At 44.5% G+C, this 14,382-nt stretch overlaps 1 pseudogene across 1 annotated transcript in view; it reads right to left on the bottom strand.

Annotated features, from left to right (window-relative positions):
- Window positions 1-14,382, bottom strand: part of LOC147452829 (histidine--tRNA ligase, cytoplasmic-like) — a 32,929-nt pseudogene that overhangs the window by 18,040 nt on the left and 507 nt on the right. Inside the window, exons 3-5 of the transcript XR_015188928.1 lie at window positions 14,072-14,329; window positions 13,702-13,836; window positions 13,321-13,601 (exon numbers count right to left, since the gene is read on the bottom strand). The product of XR_015188928.1 is annotated as a histidine--tRNA ligase, cytoplasmic-like (transcript). The remainder of the gene's footprint in view (window positions 1-13,320; window positions 13,602-13,701; window positions 13,837-14,071; window positions 14,330-14,382) is intronic.

Here is a 14,382-nt window from a genome sequence, read left to right as displayed (position 1 = left end):
AGGGTCGAAAAAGTCTCCTGGTGGGGAAAAATCTTCGCCGCCTCTCTCATGCTCATCACCTGTATGCGGAGTATCCATTCTGCTTCGGGTGACGACCATGCACTAGGATCTTTGGTTCTTAAGTTCACGAGGAACTTGGGTTCTTGAGGGTCTTGGTTCTTGGGTTCTTGGGTTCTTGAAGTTCTTGAGGTTCTTGAGGATCTTGAAGTTCTTGAGGTTCTTGAGGTTTTCTTTCGCTTGCAAATCGCGTTGGAGAAGGATCTTCTCTTCACCCGAGTTCTACTCCTTTCCGCGGGTGCACCCCTTGGCGGCCTTGCGCTCACACCAAGGTTGCTTTTTCCCACCTCACGTCGATTGGCCAGCCGCTAAGTGCACGGTCCGCTCTCAATGAGTGAAAAGAGACACAAGGGGAGGCTGGACAAGCCCTTCTTTCTTGGGATTCCTATCACTCTTCAACAAAACACGATTAGGAATCGACACGCCCAGGCGAACTTGGGTTCTTGCGACCTCAACAAGCAAAAAAACTCTTGTGGTTCTTTCCTCGAGTGATACAGAACACTGCCAAAGCTCTGATACCAATGTTAGGTGCAGCGGAATGATTGTTTGCGCTTTGCTCAAGATGAGTGCTCCGAACTGTGTTCAAGGTTCCTTTTAGTTCTTATGGAAGGGAGAGCCTTCCGTTCTTAGTGGAAAGTGCTATGATCACAAACAAAGTGAATGGACACTGTGCGTGCAAGTGTATGAGACTGAGAGATAGAGAGAGAAGAGAGATACGACACCAGAGACGTAAAACCCTCCTCCGAAGGCCCCACTCTCGTCGGCGAGAGTGGTCTACTTTTGATTGCACAAAGTGGTACAATGACGATGCAATGGACTGATGCAACCTGGGACTATGCCGATGACGACGACGGTGATGACGACGACGACTTTAGGGCTGAAATCTGGGATCTTCTAACTGCTGAAAATCTGCTGTTTTGGGGGGCTGAAAATGACTCTTTGGTTCACTGTTTTGTGGCTGAAATTCCCTGTTTTGTCGCGGATATTAGGTCTGATAAAAAACGCTGAGAAGAGGGAGACTCTGCTCCGTTTTACTGCGGCAAATCCATGGCTGAAAACGCTGCAAAAACGCTGGGTCAAGGCTGCGTTTTTGTGGCTGAAAATGCTGAGAATCTGCAAGTCTTGCCAGCGTTAAGAAAACGCTGAGGCTGATGGGGGTTCTGGATGGTGGTAGCGATGCCTAGCAGGAAATGCTAGGGCCTGCTGACTGTTGACGGCGATGATGCGGGGGCTGAAATCGCCAAGGATCTGAGGAAAAGCCCAAAACGCTAGGCTAGGGTGCGTGCTGACGGATGCTAGATGAGTTCTTGAAGGCTCCTGCTGCCTCTTCTGCCAGAAAGTGCTAACTTGGGTTTGCTTATATATAAACTTAGCAAAATTGCCCTACCTACTTTTGTTGGAAAGTCGCTTAAAAATAATAAGTGAAAATACCAAAAATAGGGAAAATAGGCTAAATGCACTGGAAAATTGCCATGACTGAATCTGATGGATCCTGAAGGGAATACTGATGATCATGCTGTGTGCAACCAGAGGATATGCATCTATACTAAGTGACTAGGCATGCACGGTCTACGAATAGACTCACAAAAGTGCCAGATCGATTCTAAATCTAGACTGACTGGACTGACTGAACCTTGATCATGTTGTAGCTTGTCCACGGACACATAGGGTTGGATGTGTCACGTGACAAGAGTGGCTTGAAGCTTCAAGATTCAAACTTGAGAGGGAGGGTGAGACTCAAGAGAGTGGCTTCAAGCTTGATGCAGGAGAGTGAGGGCTATGAAAGTGTAAGGGGTGAGGGTTAGCTTTAATAGGAGAAAAGAGTCAAGACACCCCCCCCCCCCCCCTTCCAACCCACACACACACCTCTAGTGTGAACCACCCCAAACTTCAAATGGAATGGGCGCTACCTAAAACTGCCGCCACTTTTTTAGATTTCAAATCTGCCGCTTTTTTCCAAGATCTGCCGCCACGTTCCGCTGTTACACATCCGAACCGGAACGCTGTTCTGTTCACGTCGCCATTTCCCCGGTTGAAGATGATCGGAACGCCGTTTTGGTACGTATACCCTCCATTCCGCCCGTTCCCTGCTACTGTGCATCGAAGCCAATTGATAATGATATATATATATATATATATACTGGGGACCAGAAGAGGGACTGGTCCCCCCCTATAATAGTATCTTTATTACTGAGAAGAAGTCTATACAAGCACTTGAACCGAACGTATTACCACGTTCATTCTAGAATAAGACTTGATGGTTCCTGGAAGCCTCGGCTTCCTATTCCTAGGGTAAAACCCTATTCCAAGGAACTTCCCTTCCTTATTCCAAATCCTCGAGAACCAAGGTTCTCGCCTCTGGACCTCACCTTCCAGACTCACGGCATGGCATCCCTACAACTCTTTTCCAACTCTGTTTCTGTCACAAGGCAGGCACCACGTGCCAATAGAAAAGAACAGACTGAACAGACTTTTAGCACTTCAATAACAACTGTTCAATAACAACTGAACTGAGAGAGAGAGAGAGAGAGAGAGAGAGACGACATGCGACACGGAGTGGCGAAATTCCACCCTAGAGAGTATTGGCCCCAAACCTTGGCGCCTCTTTCGGTATTTCTTTATATTACTGTTGATTCGCAAAGTACAACAGCCGGGGAGCACCTCCTCTGCAATCTGCACGCTGAAGAGTGCCAGAGAGGGCCCCCAAGGCTCATATTTAAAGGCCCAAAGCCTAAAAGCATCAAATATGAAAAGCTGACCCCAAAAAATCACTTCCCTAAAATTTCGGGATTTCCCTAAAAATCCGCCGCGAATTCCGAGACGTCCGTACAGGTGCCACATCATCATATTTTGATGTGCAAAGTCTTTTGAGTGTGTTCTGCTTTATTTTTAATGCCTTTATGCCACTTGGGACCCCATCGGACGGGATCCCCATAAGTTAGTAGGACTTCTTCTTCTGTTGCTTGTTCTTCTTAGGGTTTCTAGAATTAGGGTTTGCAGGTTTTAGGGTTAGGGTTTCTGCTCTCATCTGTAAGTTGGCTCCATTCTTTAGGCTTTGACACGTCAGCAGTTTGTTACATCTCCCCTTCTTGAAAGAGTAATCGTCCGCGATTACACCATATCTGCAAAACAACTCAAGTTAGCTCAAAAAATTTCCGAGGGTCATTCCGAGGGACATTCTGAGGGACAATCAGTTTGCTCTTTTAATAAGGAGTTAGCTTCTCCTTTCTGCTCTTTTGATCAAGGAGTTAGCTGCTCCTATCGGCTATTTTGATCAAGGAGTTAGCTTCTCCTTTCGTCCAAATCGGAACTCTTGATATTCCGGCGTAGTAAAATTAGCCATCACACCCAGACCGTACTGATCTTCCTCGGGTGTCTTGATGCACTAAAATTACATACCCAGGCAATCTCATCCAATTAGGAATATTCAGTGGTTGACACATCACAATGCAACACAAATGCTCACATATGCATGTTACAAGACATAGAAACATAAAGCCGCCGATGAACACTCCCCCCGCAAATAACCATCCAGGTCCGGGCCATGAGCTGTTCAACGACTCCCTCATCACTCCTCCCGCAAATAACATAAAAAGGTCCGGGCCATGAGATATAGAGGCCTTTTACAACCAAACGCCCCCCAGACCGCAGCCTGTGTCGTTTGGAGGTGCTGAGAGTAACCACTGCTCAGACTTCTTAATACTCCTCCCGCATAACCATCCAGGTCCGGGCCATGAGTAACAACAATACTCCCCCCGTAAATAACCACAAGGGTCCGGGCCATGAGTAACAACAACACTTTTCAATCATTCAATACTCCCCCCGCAAATAACCACAAGGGTCCAGGCCATGAGTATGAACAAGCATTCTCAAACATAATTTCTCACTACTCCACTCGGGAGTAAAATCACCAATCATTGAAGCCAGTATTAAAACCAGAGTCAAACAATTCAAATCGGCACCAAGACAGGTTCAAAACAGATACCATCCATTTCAAACAAATTTCAAACAGGATTTCAAACTTAAAAACGCAATCTCGACATCAGTCGAGCTCGAAAAGTCGACGAACTTTCCATCCTGGAACCTGCACCAAAAATTAGGGTTAGGTTCATTCCGTAAGGCCGGTGCCGAGCACAGCATGGTCCATTAGCTCTTGGACAGACAGTGTTTCTTTGGCGGCGATGGTAGTCCCAAGATAGCAATCGCACCGAATCTCCAAGGTCATCTGCTTGTGAAGAGACATCTACTGAGAGATGTCGAGAAATTTCAAGTTATGATCTGCTAGGGTTTCCATGGCAAGCATTTCAGGATACCCCACTCTGCCAGAAGTTGCACTCCGAAGGAAGATGTCAAAAACCATATAACTTCGGGCAAAAATTTTCTTGAAAGCTTGCCAAGTACTTGGAATATGCTGCTTGGTAGCTATAGACATCAACATCTGCATGGCACTGCTTCTGAGAAAAACAGTGACTTGAAACAAATCTGGATCCTTCTCTTGCATGGCTTATTCCATGTAAGATATGAGCGGTGAAGACGGGAGCGCGCCCGACGCGCGATGAAGTAAGGGTGGGAGTGGCTGATACCTCAAATATAATTCAATTCCAATAGCTCTGTCTGCTCTTTTGTAGGACCGGTATGCTTTCAGAAAAGCACACGCCTGATGCTCTGATACCACTGTCACAAGGCAGGCACCACGTGCCAATAGAAAAGAACAGACTGAACAGACTTTTAGCACTTCAATAACAACTGTTCAATAACAACTGAACTGAGAGAGAGAGAGAGAGAGACGACACGCGACACGGAGTGGCGAAATTCCACCCCAGAGAGTATTGGCCCCAAACCTTGGCGCCCCTTTCGGTATTTCTTTATATTACTGCTGATTCGCAAAGTACAACAGCCGGGGAGCACCTCCTCTGCAATCTGCGCGCTGAAGAGTGCCAGAGAGGGCCCCCAAGGCTCATATTTAAAGGCCCAAAGCCTAAAAGCATCAAATATGAAGAGCTGACCCCAAAAAATCACTTCCCTAAAATTTTGGGATTTCCCTAAAAATCCGCCGCGAATTCCGGGACGTCCGTACAGGTGCCACATCATCATATTTTGATGTGCAAAGTCTTTTGAGTGTGTTCTGCTTTATTTTTAATGCCTTTATGCCACTTGGGACCCCATCGGACGGGATCCCCATAAGTTAGTAGGACTTCTTCTTCTGTTGCTTGTTCTTCTTAGGGTTTCTAGAATTAGGGTTTGCAGGTTTTAGGGTTAGGGTTTCAATAGTTAGGGTTTCTGACAGAAATTAGGGTTAGGGTTTCTGCTCTCATCTATAAGTTGGCTCCATTCTTTAGGCTTTGACACGTCAGCAGTTTGTTACAGTTTCCACAATCCTCTTCCTGCAAAACAACTCTGCCTTTTGCGGACACGAAGTCCTTACTTGGAAATCTCAACTTCCGGATCACAACTTGAGAGACTACCTCTCTCCGATCCGTGGATCTACTTCCCAAACTCGGGTATGAAACCCTTGGACTGATCTGGCTCTAATTCCTCAAAGTGCTTTTCTCCTCCAGAGGCTCATGGCTTCCTCTGCTCCTACTCCCTCACGAAGAGGAAGTTCACCTGCAAACAAACACTCAAAGATCATAACATGGAAATCGTTACCTTCAAAGCCCTGACGCTAGAAACGAACGGTTCTCAAAAAGCATCTTCCCGGAAGAGTTCACGGGATGCCACGTCAGCAGTACGGAATTTCCGGGTTCTGCGTCGCAAATTGCGGGCCTGTCCGTATGGTGCCACGTCATCATTCCAACCTGTCTGCATTCCTTGGGCTTGTCCGTGCAAAGTGTGTGTACACATGGGCAGCCACGTCACTAGTTTGTGACACAATCTGGCAACGGGTCCAAGAGGGAATGCGTAGACCGGAAAGCTATGGCGGCCCGGACGCCTCTAAGCTGGCTACGGAGAGAGGTAGCAGAGAAGTATTTCATTCGTAATGGATTACTTTTCAAGCAAGGCAAAGTGTGTGTGCCCGTTGATGAGGATATCCGCAAGCAAATTTTGTTTGAGTGTCACGATGCACCTAGTGTAGGACACCCTAGCATACACCGTACTTTGGCCTTGGTTGGCCGGTATTTTTATTGGCCGTACATGAAAGCTTTTGTTGAAAAGTATGTGCGGGAATGCGAGCAATGTCAGCTCAATAAAGCTGAACATCAAAAACAAGTTAGGCTATTACATCCTTCGCAAATTTCCGACAGTACATGGTCAAGCATAAAGAGCCACGAGTTAGCTCAGCTTTTTGTGGAACACTTGTACAAACTATATGGTTTGCCAAATGAAATTATCAATGATCGTGATCCAAAACTCACAGGCAATTTTTGGCAGGTCGTCCAAAAGTTGGAAGCCCGTTTGTGCATGTCGTCCTCAGATCATCCTGAAATTGAGGGACAGACCGATGCACGAATCAAACTATGGAGGACATGCTACGAGCGTATGTCTCCCGGTGTCAATCTGATTGGGAATGCTATCTCCCACAGATTGAGTTTGCTTATAGCAGTACAAAGCACTCGGCTACTGGCTATAGCCCGTTTATGCTTATGTACGGATATGAGCCGAAACCACCAATTGCTATTGGATTCAAAGGGATCAAGATGCGACTAGTAGCCGAATTCTTACATGATATGCAAGAAATGCTTCAGATTGCGAAAGAGAGCATAAAGACGGCACGAGATCGTGCTACTTTTTATGCCAATCAGCATCGACAACCCAGCGAACTCAAAGAGGGCATGTGGGTGTACCTTAGGGTTCCGAAGGATTCCAGAACGATCCGAACTGGCCAATGCTCGAAACTGTCTTCTCGCTATTGTGGTCCGTTCCAGATCACAAAAAAGAAAAGTGGGGTTTTTTTATAAGTTGGAACTGCCTCCAAGCATTATCGTTCATCCCATATGTCAGCTGTCTGAAAGAACAGCTAGGGCAGGATGACTTGGTAGTTCCTCCTGAGCAAGTCCCGAACTTAGAAGACACCACTCATTATATTCCACTTGAACCTGAATCGGTTCTCGATCAAAGGGTCCGCAAGTCTCGCAGGTCTTTGTACCCCGAATATTTGATCAAGTGGAAGCATCGTCTTGAATCCCAAGCTACGTGGGAGTCAGTTAAATCGCTAAGAAATCACTTCCCCGGTTTTATAACCGAGGATATTGTTGAGGACACCAATTAAAAATAAGGGGGGAAGTGTTACGTCCTCAGACATTAGGATGGGCGCCTGTAGTTATGTCCGGCCAGTGTGAACATGGCCCTTTGGTTATGAAGTCCTATAAATAGGACTTGAGTATCATTTGTGAGACATCTGGTGTGATCACCACACTTGGACTCTTGGCCCTTGGCAGCTCTGCCCGCACACCCATATTGGTGTGGGTTCGGTGGTATGGGACACCGGCCCTTGTGAAGAAGGCTAGCCCGCTTGGCTGCAGGCTCCCAAGCTCATGGGTGAGCCCGTATTGGCTCTATGGCTGGGAGGTGAGCCTGATGTCCGCTCACTCGCGTGTCTAGGTGTGAGTTTGGCTTGTGTCATGTCATGTGTGCAAGATGGATCCGGCGAGGGACTACCACGAATAATGAAGTTACGTATACTCGCAACCACTGGACTACCTCTTGGATCAACGATTCCCTTGTTGGTTGCCGGCCAGCCTTTGCTACCCCAACTCGGATGGTGTGAACAAAATTGAAAACCGGATGAATGCTCGTAGAGCGCATGGCTGGAGATGCAAATGTTGATGCCCATGAAGGTTACTCGCCAGACTATGCTGCCCCTACACGAGAAGATTAGTGAGAGCACGCCGAATGGAAGATGAAGATGGATATGTGTCACAAACGGGAGCGCATAACAATATAAAATTACATTTGGACAAATAGAATTTATCACTTATAACTGAAGCCAGAGGATATAGAGAGAAATAAATAGAGAGAGAGAGAGAGAGTGAGAAGATCGACACAGTACTGGGGACAAGAAGATGGGCTGGTTTTGTTGCTTTATTTTCTAAGTGGCTGCCCACTTATTAAATGGATGGCCGGCATATTTTTAAATTGGTCTGAACCTTCCCAAAAACTCAATAAAACCTTATAAGTTTAAAACAATGCTTTTCACAACACTTCCCAAGCGTCCCTGGATGCAACCACATGCACAAATGCAATGCAGACATAGATTCCTCGCGGGAAAGCGTTTGCTCTTCCCGGAAAACTCGTTAAAATTTTCCGCTTTTTAAGAAAAGCTTCTCAGAACCCATCTTTATTCTTGTGCTTGCGTCTTTACGCGTATTCCTCTTTTCCAGTTCGGATTTCCTCTCGACTATGGATATCCCCTTTCCGATGCACCCGTCACCCAACTTGTGACGCATCAGGAATACCCATCACCTAGTCCTTTAATACCGAACTTACGGTACAATCCCCTTCACGATGCTCTATGTCACCCATCCTATGACGCATCAGAGATGTCCGTTCCCGGATGGTCGGATACTTCTTACTGATGCTCCCTGTCACCCATCCGTTGTGAGGCATCAGAAGTACCCATTCCTGGTGGCCTTACAGATATTCCCTTTCACAATGCTCCTGTCATTACTTAGAATGAAGCACTAGGGATACTCTGTACTCGGATGTCTCCAGTGAGAAAAACGCTTTCACTTAAAATTCCAATAATTCATTTAGAATTATTTTTCCTTGGTGTAATCAAGCGAGAAAACCCTCTCACTTATAAATCCAATAATTCATTTAGAATTATTTTTCTGTCAGATCAAGCCAATTTAGGAACATCCCTCTCGCTTATAAGCAGTTGTCCTCAACTGTAGAGGTCCAACTGAACTGCCGGGGAGAAACCGGAAAATTTCAAATCTTGCTCAATGGTGAGTTGAGCTAGTCCTTTCTCAAAAGAATACTTAGAAATTAAATTCAATAATTCAATACTTACCTTACCGGTTCATGTCCTTCCTCTAGTACCTCGAGGATATCCTTCACCAATCATAAACTTACGAGCCACATAAGAACTCCTCATTCACGTCTTTCCGAGAATCTGTTAACTCAATTCCACCTTCTCAATCCCGAGAAGAATAATCCTCCTAAAAATCAATTTAGGTCTATGTCCTTGCGCATAACCTTGCGTTATTAGTCCTGAGGATATTAAACCTCTTTTGTCCTCTCGCATAGGGCATGTCGAGAGCATTAAGCTCGATGTCTTTCTTTCACAAACAGAGTTCGCTAAAAAAGGTTCTTGTTTCGGGCCGTCGCTCAACGTAGGCAGACGGTTCTAATCCGAAGATTCCTTGTGCACGGCCGCACTTCTTTCCAATCTTTTCCTCTTGCGAGTTATTACCACCAGCAATGTTTTCCACTACTTGCTTTGACTCGCTCGTGTTCCTATTGGGCAAACAGATCCCAATCTTATTGGATGCCTTCCTCAAAGCGTAGAGGAAAAAAAAATTGTCGGAAAATTCAGTCTTGAATTGAATCTAAGTCTTGTTGTAAGTTCCTTGCAGAGCCTTGGTATACCACCAACTACTTGCAATCCCCTTGAGGTGTTTGGTCACATGCCTCACCTTCGACGCTTCTCAAAGAATTCCAAGTCTTGCGTCGACTTCTTGCAGAGAGAAAAAAAATTCCCAACTCTGCGAGCTTTTTCTGCAGGACTTAGGTTTCCGCCTGCTTACTTCTCTCTTGGCTTGTCATGGCTTCTTCCTGTATCTTCCCAGAGTCGTCCTCCTTTACAGAGAAAGAGAGGAGACCATGCTCTAATACCACTGTCACAAACTGGAGTGCATAACAATATAAAATTACATTTGGATAAATAGAATTTATCACTTAATACTGAAGCCAGAGGATATAGAGAGAAATAAATAGAGAGAGAGAGTGAGAAGATCGACACAGTACTGGGGACCAGAAGATGGGCTGGTTTTGTTGCTTTATTTTGTAAGTGGCTACCCACTTATAAGTGGACGGCCGGCATATTTTAAAATTGGTTTGAACCTGCCCAAAAACTCAATAAAACCTTATAAGTTTAAAACAATGCTTTTCACAACACTTCCCAGGCGTCCCTGCATGCAACCATATGCACAAATGCAATGCAGACATAGATTCCTCGCGGGAAAGCGTTTGCTCTTCCCGCAAAAACTCCTTAAAATTTTTCGCTTTTTAACAAAAGCTTCTCAGAACCCATCTTTATTCTTGTGCTTGCGTCTTTACGTGTATTCCTCTTTTCCAATTCGGATTTCCTCTCGACTATGGATATCCCCTTTCCGATGCACCTGTCACCCACCTTGTGACGCATCAGGAATACCCATCACCTAGTCCTTTCCTACCGAACTTACGGTACAATCCTCTTCACGATGCTCTATGTCACCCATCCTATGACGCATCAGAGATGTCCGTTCCCGGATGGTCGGATACTTCTTACTGATGCTCCCTGTCACCCATCCGTTGTGACGCATCAGAAGTACCTGTTCCTGGTGGCCTTACAAATATTCCCTTTCACAGTGCTCCTGTCATTACTTAGAATGACGCACTAGGGATACTCTATACTCGGATGTCTCCAGTGAGGAAAACCCTCTCACTTAAAATTCCAATAATTCATTTAGAATTATTTTTCCTTGGTGTAACCAAGCGAGAAAACCCTCTCACTTATAAATCCAATAATTCATTTAGAATTATTTTTCTGTCAAATTAAGCCAATTTAGCAACATGCTCTGATATCACTGTCACAAACTGGAGCGCATAACAATATAAAATTACATTTGGATAAATAGAATTTCACTTAATATTGAAGCCAGAAGATATAGAGAGAAATAAATAGAGAGAGAGAGTGAGAAGATCGACATAGTACTGGGGACCAGAAGATGGGCTAGTTTTGTTGCTTTATTTTCTAAGTGGTTGCCCACTTATTAAGTGGACGGTTGGCATGTTTTAAAATTGGTCTGAACCTTCCCAAAAACTCAATAAAACCTTATAAGTTTAAAACAATGCTTTTCACAACACTTCCAAGGCGTCCCTGAATGCAACCACATACACAAATGCAATGCAGACATAGATCCTCGCGGGAAAGCGTTTGCTCTTCCCGGAAAACTCGTTAAAATTTTCTGCTTTTTAAGAAAAGCTTCTCAGAACCCATCTTTTTTCTTGTGCTTGCGTCTTTACGCGTATTCCTCTTTTCCAGTTCGGATTTCCTCTCAACTATGGATATCCCCTTCCGATGCACCCGTCACCCACCTTGTGACGCATCAGGAATACCCATCACCTAGTCCTTTCCTACCGAACTTACGGTACAATCCTCTTCACGATGCTCTATGTCACCCATCCTATGACGCATCAGAGATGTCCGTTCCCGGATGGTCCGATACTTCTTACTGATGCTCCCTGTCACCCATCCGTTGTGACGCATCAGAAGTACCCGTTCCTGAAGTACCCGTTCCTGGTGGCCTTACATATATTCCCTTTCACAGTGCTCCTGTCATTACTTAGAATGACGCACTAGGGATGCTCTATACTCGGATGTCTCCAGTGAGAAAAACCCTCTCACTTAAAATTCCAATAATTCATTTAGAATTATTTTTCCTTGGTGTAACCAAGCGAGAAAACCCTCTCACTTATAAATCCAATAATTCATTTAGAATTATTTTTCTGTCAGATAAAGCCAATTTAGCAACAATATGTCCTTTGGAATGCCCACAAACCATGGCACGTTTGATTCACCTTTGGATCCGTCTCGATGAGGAGTTGCTGATGGCCACCAAGATATATATATTGGGCTGATTTGCACCCTTGATGTAAAAGGATCAAGGGCTGATAGATCACTGCAAAAATGCAGCTGATCTGTCACGTCAAGGAAGAACCGATGATGCAAAGCAATGGGAGCACTCGATGTGACAAGGGAATGGCCGAGAAGAGGCTCAATGGGATGCCGAAGTACCAGGCTACAGCAGGGAAGACACTAGGCTAGTCTGCTTCTTGTAGAAATGTTGGGCTGACCTGCAAGACATGTTAATTTAAAAACACTAGGGCCGGATCTCTGACACTTAAAAACGCTGGACAATGCGCTCCTTTATAGGACTTTTAGGTCAGGTCGGGAATTTAAGGCAAGGGCCGGAAAAATGTGCAAATGTGTGCACATGAGGGTAACTGGACCAACACATTCCTCTAACCTAGACCTACATGCTCATCATGTCAGATTCCCCCACTGAAGTGTAATAACATCTATCAGAACCCTTGTACAAACCACTTATGCAAGAGGGTTCCAAAATTGGAAAACCTAATCTAATGGACTCATCCGAACATGCAGGTACTCCGAAAAGGCTCACAAAATTGCCGATACTAATCCTCCTAGGATTCCAAACACTCCTATCTAGGGATAGGTGCAAAGTTGGCTCTCGCAATCGACAAAGCATGTCCACGTGGCACACAGAACCATGTGCGCCTGACATAGCAAGAAATGGCGAAGAGAAATTGGGAAGAGAGAAGGTAGGAGGGACTATGAAATCCTCAAAAGCTCTTGACATAGGATAGCATCTCTACATACACCACAATCTTCTTCTTGGATTTCATTTCGCCATCTACATTTATTTGTGGAATTATAGCAAAGAGACATACTCTTCACAAACTTACATCAACCTTCTCTCTCATTCGATCTTCAACAAAAGCATATGCAAGCCAACTAAGCGCTATCAAATATGATACGGACACCTTTTTGTTGGCAATGGCTTTTTTTTCCTAAATAGTTAAATATAGATAGCCATAGAGAATGCTTCTTCCTGAAAAGCTTTCGACGTATGATCAATCGTGCAACTCACCATTCCATCACCACATGATTCTTTGCACTATTAACCATCTTGGTGAGTAGAATATGAAGTAAAAAGAGTCGATCCTGGACATCCTTCTTGCAAATAGTGGTAAATTGAGTGTTTACATTTGTAAGATCATGCAGTCTTCCCTATCATCCCTAAAAGTCATCCATCAAGAGCATAAAGTATTTATTTCCTTCGAGAGACATGGGAGTAAAAAGCCTATGGATATCACAAAGGCATCTTTCATTGGCCTTACATGAACAGATGAGTCTACCAATCTCTTCCTTCGTTTTGATGATTTTGATAATCATTCGGTCCAGAAAAAGTTCATTGCTCGTTGTAGCCTTTGCTATGCATTGTTTCTGCCGCTCATTAGCTTACCACATGCTTATTATACATTGTTGTTTACATGGCTACTTAACAAAATTTGAAAAAAACAATGTGTATCTACCTTTACTGTTCCAGTGAAGACAGCTCAAATATCACACCCGTGTAATAATTGAGGCCACGCGCTAGACTGAGATCAAACACAAAGCGATTGATGCATTTTCCTACATCCATGAATGTGAACAGCTGATTTAACTCTGCAAGTGCCTGTTGTGATGCAGCGTTTCCATGGATGGGGCTATCCTCTTTCATTAGTTCATCCAGTAGCTCCATGGGTTTCCCTCTCATTTTAACAAGATTCCCAATCTTGTCAGCAACATCTTCTGTCAACCCTTTATCGAGCACCTGACAAAGCCACCAACAGAGGGTAAGAGTTCAACTATTGACAATTACCTAGAAAAACATGAGGAAAGACACCCTTGTAACACTTTAGAGCCAGTAATACCATTTCTTTCCTAACATCCTCCCAAGCTAGCTTATCCAGCTTATCAATGGCAGAGCAGATAGTTCTAAACTTTTCAGCTGGCACCCCACAAAGCTCTAGCATGCCATCCAAAAGCCGCCTATGATTGAGCTTCACCTGACCACGAGATCCAAACCCATTAAGATGAGAGCACATGACACACGCTACATGATTGCAAAGATAAAAAATGTCTCCCAGAAAGATTGTGCTTCAATGAACAGAACTCATGTGTTGCTTCGATTGATCAACTCATACAGCAACAAGTATCAAATTAGTTCTTTCAAGTGTGTCAGAGAAAAAAATCACTATCTTTATTACACTAACAGAAAATCAAACTTCAACAGAGAATTACCTCATAATCTCCAATATTCAGCTTGTCAAGAATCTCTGTCAACACTTTCAGTATCTCAAAATCAGGAACCATTGATTCATACTGCCCAGCAATATCAAAATCACACTGGTAGAACTCCCGAAATCTTCCCCTGCCTGTATTATCTCGTCTATAAACCTTCGCTATGTGGTACCTCCTCATACTTGTCAACTTCTTGGTGGCCAGGTATCGTGCAAACGGCACTGTTAGGTCATACCGAAGAGATGACAATTCACCCCCCTGTTACAAAAGAAGAAACGCTACATTGTTGATCAAGGTGGATAAATTTGCAC

Source organism: Adiantum capillus-veneris, chromosome 8 (genome assembly GCF_014529385.1).
Source record: "Adiantum capillus-veneris isolate H3 chromosome 8, ASM1452938v2, whole genome shotgun sequence".
NCBI classification, from domain to species: domain Eukaryota; kingdom Viridiplantae; phylum Streptophyta; class Polypodiopsida; order Polypodiales; family Pteridaceae; genus Adiantum; species Adiantum capillus-veneris.
The sequence above is the reverse complement of the archived record's forward strand: the minus strand, read 5'-3'. Positions and strand labels throughout refer to the sequence as shown.